The following is a 7,814-nucleotide window of genomic DNA, read 5'->3' on the forward strand; positions in this document are numbered from 1 at the left end:
TCACAGTGGCCAACTGGGTGCCTGTGGGAAACACAACAGCACTCTCCCCGCCAGAGGTGCAGGCCCGGGGCTGGGGGCACAATATCACCTCTCATATCACATCATGGAGTGTATGACATATATCTGTGCGGCAACACAACGCCACTGTTGCAGCAAGATCAAATGCGGGAGAAGCTTCCTTCTCACACCACAGCACAAAGGCATGCCATGAAGTGATTTTGGGAGGAGTGGTGGCAATACAGTTCCTTGCCAAGGGCGCACGGGACCCTAGGTACACCTCTGGTGGAGGCAATGGATAGCCATGGCTGCTAGTTGCCATTAACAGTCTTATGCCCCGTGAATTTCTCTTGTAAAGGCATGATAATCACCAGAAACCCTCGGGCAGCATCTGAGTGAAGCACTGCTCTCCCCTCTTGCGATTCCCAACAACTGTTCTTCCGAGGTTTACTGCCTCCAACAATGAAGGTAGAACATAGTTATCCTGCCTCATAACCACTGGTGGTGTTGGTGTTGGTTGTTAGCACCAGCATGCTCGCTTATTTTCACTTGTTGTACTTATTTTAACAAATCATGGAGGGAGAACAGATATTTCCCACTCTACTGCTTCAGGGTCTGTGCCTTTGCTGCCAACGCGCCAACATGCATTATGCATTCATGTTCCAAAGGATCTCGAGGATTCTGTTGTATTCACATTTCTCCCTCCCTCCCTCCCCCCACTCCCTCCCCCTGCACTAGGAGAGCAGTTTGACCACTATCCCCAGTTGTCTTGCATGATTAATTACAGCATCTGTCCTGTCAGAAGCTATAATGAAGAGGTCTTGATAAAAATTGCAAATTACCACTGGCAACAATCTTAAAACTGCTTATGATAAAATGAAAATTAAAAACAGCAAGCGAGGAGCCTGAGTCGAATCCTAATCTGAAAAAGAATGAGGCTGAGCAGAGGTGGTGTCCATGGCTACTGTTCATGAGACACACAAACCGGGGGGTTGGGGGGGGAGAGAAATACAAATCCACCCAGTTTTCCATTCAAAGCTGCAATCCACGGAGAGAGAGAAAAGTCCATTCCCTTTTTGCTCCCATGGAACTTGAAGGAGTGTTTGGTAGATGGTAGGGACAGGTGGACGAGTCCATTTTGGCTCCTCTCGGTTTCTCATTTGCCACCAATTTGAAATTTAATTTCCCTTATTTCCACATCCATTTGTGATTTTTTTTTTAAAGTTCCCACACAAATTTATCAGCATTTTAGTGTGATTTTTTCCTAATATACACATTTTTGTATGAGATTTGGCATGACATAAACGTTTGCAGAACAACTTCTCCAAATATAACACATTTTGTATACTAGTTTCACTAATATATGCACACATTTCACCTAAGTTTATTTATTTCTTCTTACACAGTACTTGGCTGGAGAACTGTGTTACAAAATTCAGAGAACTGCAGATTTCAAAGAATGGCTGTGCTACAATTTACATATTGTTTTGGGAAAGTACGAATTAGGTAAGTTTGTGTTTCAATGCAGACTGAGTTGAATTTGTAAAGATAGGGCGTCACCACTGAATAGGTCCTAATTTCAGTCATCACCCACTTGACCTCTGATGGGGGTGTGAACCAAAGTTACTTTTCTGACTCAGTATTCTGGAAGGCCCCATATAGAAGGAAGTGGTCATTGAGGTATACTGGTCCTAAGTTATATAAGGATTCCAAGATCAAATAGACAGTATTTCACAAAAGCCAATGTTTGTAATAGCAGCCCTATTCAGGTGTTGGGTCTCCCTGTCTTCTCTACTCCCAAAGCACTAAGCTTTGAAGTGAGATTTCGTTAAAAAATGAGCATTCAGTAAAGGGTAAAAGGTAAAGGACCCCTGGATGGTTAAGTCCAGTCAAAGGCAACTATGGGGTTACGGCGCTCATCTTGCTTTCAGGTAGGACGCTCTTAGAATCCTCCCCACAAGCTAGAACCTGGAGCAATATATACCGTGTTTTTCCGTGTATAAGACTATATGTTTTCCTAAATTTCTGAAGTTCAAAATAAGAGGCCGTCTTATGCACGGATAGTGCATAGTGCATTTTCTTAATTTTGAGTCCCCCAAAATAGGGGGCGTCTTACACCTGGAAAAATACGGTAATTGCAAGGAAGATTCTAAGCACAGTCAGGTGAACATGCTTAGAATCCCTCTTCCAACCTTCACACGACAGATTTAAATGTCAGAAGAGGAATGATAGGAATGGAGATATTGGGATGTGGTCGGCAGGTGATGCCCTGAGCCGTTCCTCAGTGCACACGGCATGTAGCTAAACCCAACACCTGAAGAGTGCTCATTTTACCATGCTGTCTAATAAATTTGGAGGAGGATAATACTTAATTGCAACAAGAAAAACAATCAAGTGAAGCACGCCAAGAGCCATTGAAATGAATGAGGGTGGTGCAGAAGCACTTGCGTTCTGAAGCTCCCATTTATTTTAATGGAGCCTGCATGGGAGAATTCCCCATGGGATTGTGTCCAATTTAGTTTTTAACCCATGTGTCAGTTTCAACTAACTTAATGTAGCAATCAGTGCCCTTCTTGGAGCTTCTGAAATCTCTTAACCAACCTCTTCAACAAAGAAAAGCTAAACCGCAAGTGACAGGAATTGTGTATATGGCCTGTAATTGTGTTCTTGAAGAGCCAGGATGCATCTTTGGGAAAATGTCACAAGTGATAAGGGTTAATGCCAACAGAAGTCTGTTTTCTACAGTTTGGAGGAAGAAGCAGGTGCAAGTCTACTCATTAAAGGATTTAATAAATCCCGGGTTTTATCACACGTGATGAAGGGCTGAAGATCTGTTGATCAGTTCTGAGACAGGGGAAATAGTAATCACCAAAGCAGCTGAACATAGGCTGTGATCCTAAACACAGTTAAGCGCATTGAACATGGTGCGAGTCACATCTGAGTAAACATACATAGGATTGCCCTTTTAAAGTAGTAAACATTGAAGTGGATGTGTACATTTAAAATCAAGTCTTTTCCCTCTCTTGGAACAACTTGGCCTCTTTCACGGCAAACATTTAAAGCACATAGTACTTTAAACAGCCATGGCTTCCCTTGAGGAATTCTGGGAGCTGTGGTTTGTTATGGGTGCTGAGAGTTGTTAGTAAACCCCTATTCCCCTCATGGAGCTGCAATTGCCAATCTCAGAGAATCGGTCTCAGGGAAATTGGGGAATAGTAGCTCTGGGAGGGGAGGGACGCGGGTGGCGCTGTGGGTTAAACCACAGAGCCTAGACTTGCCAATCAAAAGGTTGGCAGTTCGAATCCCTGCGACGGGGTGAACTCCCGTTGCTTGGTCCCTGCTTCTGCCAACCTAGCAGTTTGAAAGCACATCAAAGTGCAAGTAGATAAATAGGTCCCGCTCCGGTGGGAAGGTAAACGGCATTTCCGTGCGCTACTCTGGTTCGCCAGAAGCGGCTTAGCCATGCTGGCCACATGGCCTGGAAGCTGTACGCCGGCTCCCTCGGCCAATAAAGTGAGATGAGTGCTGCAACCCCAGAGTCAGCCACGACTGGACCTAAATGGTCAGGGGTCCCTTTACCTTTAGCTCTGGGAGGGAAACAGGGGTCTCCAAACAACTCAGCACTTTTAACAAGCTACAGTTCCCATAATTCTTTGGGGGAAAGCCATTATTGTGCTTTCATAGTGCTTTAACTTTATGGTGCAAATGGAGCCAGTTTCTTAAGTTTACATGTACCTTATCCTGGCTTATATGTGTCATTATTGCACAGACACATGCTCACTTGCATCATAGGCACCCATGTTGCATCTTTTATGTTTCATTAACTCAGCAATCCAAATATGGTTTGTATCCAACTGTTCACCCAAATATGGTTTGTATATTGGGTAGACCTGAGTTCATTATGTGCATTGACTTAGAGCACAGTTAACATTGGGCACGGCCCTGTGTGTATAGGAGAGATTCCCAGGGCTGTATAGTATTACATCCTTTTTGGAAGGGAGGTGAGGGGCCTTCAGCTCCTGTGAATCCACAGACACACCAATTCCTCCCTCTCCAAGAGTGACCTGCTTTGGTCCCCACAGCTGAGTGAACACTGCTGGCAAGACATCCATGCTACTGGAACTTCCCATGAATGGACCTTCGATGATGTAGGTGTTCTTCTGGTGATGGGCCTTTGCTTGGCTGCAATATGGTACCCTTTGCCCTTTTCACCTGCTAGAGATCAGAAATATCCCAATGAACTGGGGGTGCAATCCTGCACACCATTCTCCCTCTGCCACTGTGGATTTCACCATAGTTCAGTGCTGCAACTCTATGGAGAGATCATAACATAGCCTTAAACTGTATTGATGCGTAATGTTGTGGTGGAACAGTGCAGTGCGTAAGTGATTTCTCTCTTTTTCTCTCTTTGCCCGACACCTGTGAAATCATGTTTTCTGTCCTATCATTTATAAGTACTCCCCCCCCTTTCCTAGGGTTTCTTCACTTTATCACCCCAGTTAACTACATTCTGCTTCCACATTAACCTAGGCTGACATATGATGAAAGAACATAAGGAGTTTTCATTTTTAGCTGAAACGGGGTCATTAGTCTCCAACCACAAACAAAAGCTTTAAATACCTTTATCGGGCAAAGTTTCCATGATATATTATCTGTCACCTGACCATTGTAGCTGGAAGGGGTCTCCTTACCTCCCCCCCCCCTTTTGGAGACAGATGGATTAAATATTTCAAGTTTAACCAGGGAGATGCCACACAATGGGGTTTTTTAGACTTATGAATAGCACCCTTCCCCATTTCTCACTTCATGGAGTATTTCTGCAGCCCTGGACTTCATTCTAACCCTTTCCCTCCCTGCTTTGTTTGTCTTTTGTTTCGCAACAGCTGTTATTATCGTTTTTTGGTCAGCTGTGATTGCTGGAGGCAAAAGAGGACCAGATGGTGTTTTGCGATGCATGAATGGCAAGTCAGAGGAGCCGGGATTGAATAGGCCAAGTCTGAATGGTGTCTATGCACCACCTGCCTCCTTCAACAGCAGCAGCGCAGATCACAGAAGTATGATCTGTCTCAGACCAACCCGCATCAGAGGGGGAATGAAGAGAGCCTTGTTGGGTTTTCTCCATATTTATTGATCTTCCATGCACTAACAACATAATGCGGTGCACAGTCAATTTGAATTAATTGGATATGACACAGCGTGCGCATGTAATCTATCACTGTAGTCGTCTGGTACGCTATGGGGATTTCCCCCCCCGTCACAGGAACATGTGAATCTGTAACAATGTGCATTAATTAACAGAGGAGACAGGAGCAACACGAGAGAATGTCGGCTTAAGCAAATGTCATTTTAGCTGGCCTCGTGACGCATTTTTATACACGTATTTATATCATTAATTTATATCTATGAACCGCACCTCCGACCCTCAATGCAGTGTACAGAAAAGCAAAAACAAAAATACATTTTAAAAAAATAATAATAATCAACATGTAACCATACTTTTAAAATAAGCACACACACACACACAAAGACACAGCCACAGATCGAACAGGAACAAAGGCTATGTTTGTGTAATACCACTGTACCACTTTAAAAACACTTGGGTTCCCCCAAAGAATTCTGAGAGTTGTTAGGAGACCCCTTTGTTCCCCCCGCACAGCCAAAACTGCCAGTGTGGACCTGAAGTAAGGGTTTCAAGTTATAAGAACTTTCTGACTGCAAGAGCTGTTCGACAGTGGAATGGAATCACATGGAAGGTGGAGAACTCTCCTTCCTTGGAGGTTTTTAAGCAGAGGTTAGATGGCTGACTGTCATGGATGTCTTGGTTGTGATTCCTGTACAGTGGTACCTTGGGTTACAGACTCTTCAGGTTACAGACTCCGCTAACCCAGAAATAGTACCTTGGGTTAAGAACTTTGCTTCAGGATGAGAACAGAAATCGTGCTGCGGTGGTACAGCGGCAGCGGGAGGCCCCATTAGCTAAAGTGGTACCTCAGGTTAAGAACAGTTTCAGGTTAAGAATGGGCCTCCGGAATGAATTAAGTTCTTAACCCAAGGTACCACTGTATTGCAGGGGTTTGGACTAGATGACCCTCTGTATCCCTCCCAACTCTACAATTCTATGATTCAGTTAGTTTCCTCATGCAATCCATTAACGTGGCAAATCAGCATGAGGTATGAAAGTTCCGGAATGTTCCAGAAACATAGGTAGAATTCTTATTTGGTTTTCCTTCCAGTTGCTAAGAAAAGCTTTCTTTTTATAACTTTTTTTAAAGGAGAAGCTTTCACTTTATAACATAGGTTTCATATGAAAAGTATTGTTACTGAACAAAAGTAGTGCCTAAATAAAGAAATGGAATCGAGGGGAAGGGAGTGACATCTGGGGAAATATTCATGACTGAAACACATTAAGTCAGATGATGATGTGATCTGGCATTTGCTAATCAATAACTGAGGAGTGACACCAGTGTTCCTATTTGATTAACCTTTTGCCTCAGGCTTAGATATGAAGTCAAATTCATGCAAAACCGGGGGTGGGGGTGGATGCATGCATGCACATGTTTTTTGTTTTTTGCAAAGTTTTCATGGAAGGTTCAGTGGATATTTTTGTGCCCATTATCTGAAGTTGTGTTTATGTTTGGTGTATGTGCTGGAACAATGTGCTTGTCTAACAGTAAAGCAAAATACACATACTGTTCTGTTCCTCCCTCGAGTTCCAACGTTCTTGAGGAGAACAAGCAGAAGTTGTATAGCCATCAAGTGAAGTTTTACTGCCTGACTCTAAAAAGCATTAGGGCTCCAAGTCTCTTCTCTCTTTCTTCTCCTGCCCTTCCATTTTTACCGCTTTTCTTTTTTGCCATTTTAGACTTTAGGGGGCCTTCCGTGGAATGAACGGCACTTTGACAGAATTCAAGAGTGGCAGCCGATTCTGAGAATGCCTCTGCGATATTTTTGGGGAGTAAATAAATGCAAGGGCCGCCTCTCTCCTTGTCAACTTCTCCTGGGCTAAAATAATCATTAACACAAAAGTGGATGGTGTGGAACAGAATACACAGGTGAAAATTAGAAGGTTTAATGCAGGGGAGAAACAAAGGCTGTGGCAAGTTCGTGGCGCTGTTTCCAAGATGCAGGCCTAGAGCTTTAAACATGGCACCAAGCAAAATCTGCATTTGGTCAAGTGATGAAGCAGGACTCTACATTGACCTGGGTAAATGATTCACATCATCATAATTATTAGCTTGCAGGATTTAAATAGGGCTAAATGTGTGTGTGTGTGTGTGTTCCAGGCCCAGTTTAGAGTGTTTGTCATCATACAGTAGCTGAATGTCTTCTGTTTTCTACAGATGGTGTTGTTTATATAGCATACATGAACAGAGACTTGCAGAGTGTCGTTAAATAGGCCTTTTTTATAATTACTTGCAATTCCCATTGTATAATTGGAGGACTTCAGCTGTTATATTAAACATTTTATGGAATTAGAGGTGCAGTTACACTTGAAGCTTGCATATTAACAATGAACGGGGGATGTTGTAAACAACCACATGGTCCATTTTATTATGTTTACTCTTGAATTTGGCTGTGATACAAAGCTCTGGGTTTTTTTCTTTAAGGTAGCCTGTTCCTTTTATTAAAATGTCCCTTAATTAAAATCAAACAGAATGGCCTCTGGGAATATAGACCTTGGTTATTTCTCCATTAATCCACTGAGAGCTGTGGAAGAGTATTCAATGTAGGCTATACCTTATAAAGCTTTGAGAGAATCTAGCAGTGGTGAAGAACTTCAGACCTGGAGCTAAATTCTGGCCCTCCGTCTATCTGGC

The 7,814-nt window shown here is 43.2% G+C and overlaps 1 long non-coding RNA gene across 1 annotated transcript; it reads left to right on the plus strand.

Annotated features, from left to right (window-relative positions):
- The first annotated feature begins 3,911 nt into the window (after nucleotides 1–3,911).
- Nucleotides 3,912–5,192, plus strand: LOC310711807. The gene is made up of 2 exons (XR_014528638.1): nucleotides 3,912–4,378; nucleotides 4,881–5,192. It is a non-coding gene; the product is annotated as an uncharacterized lncRNA (long non-coding RNA).
- Nucleotides 5,193–7,814: the final 2,622 nt, after the last annotated feature.

This window comes from Podarcis liolepis, assembly GCF_965112155.1.
Source record: "Podarcis liolepis genome assembly, chromosome: 7".
Classification (NCBI taxonomy): domain Eukaryota; kingdom Metazoa; phylum Chordata; class Lepidosauria; order Squamata; family Lacertidae; genus Podarcis; species Podarcis liolepis.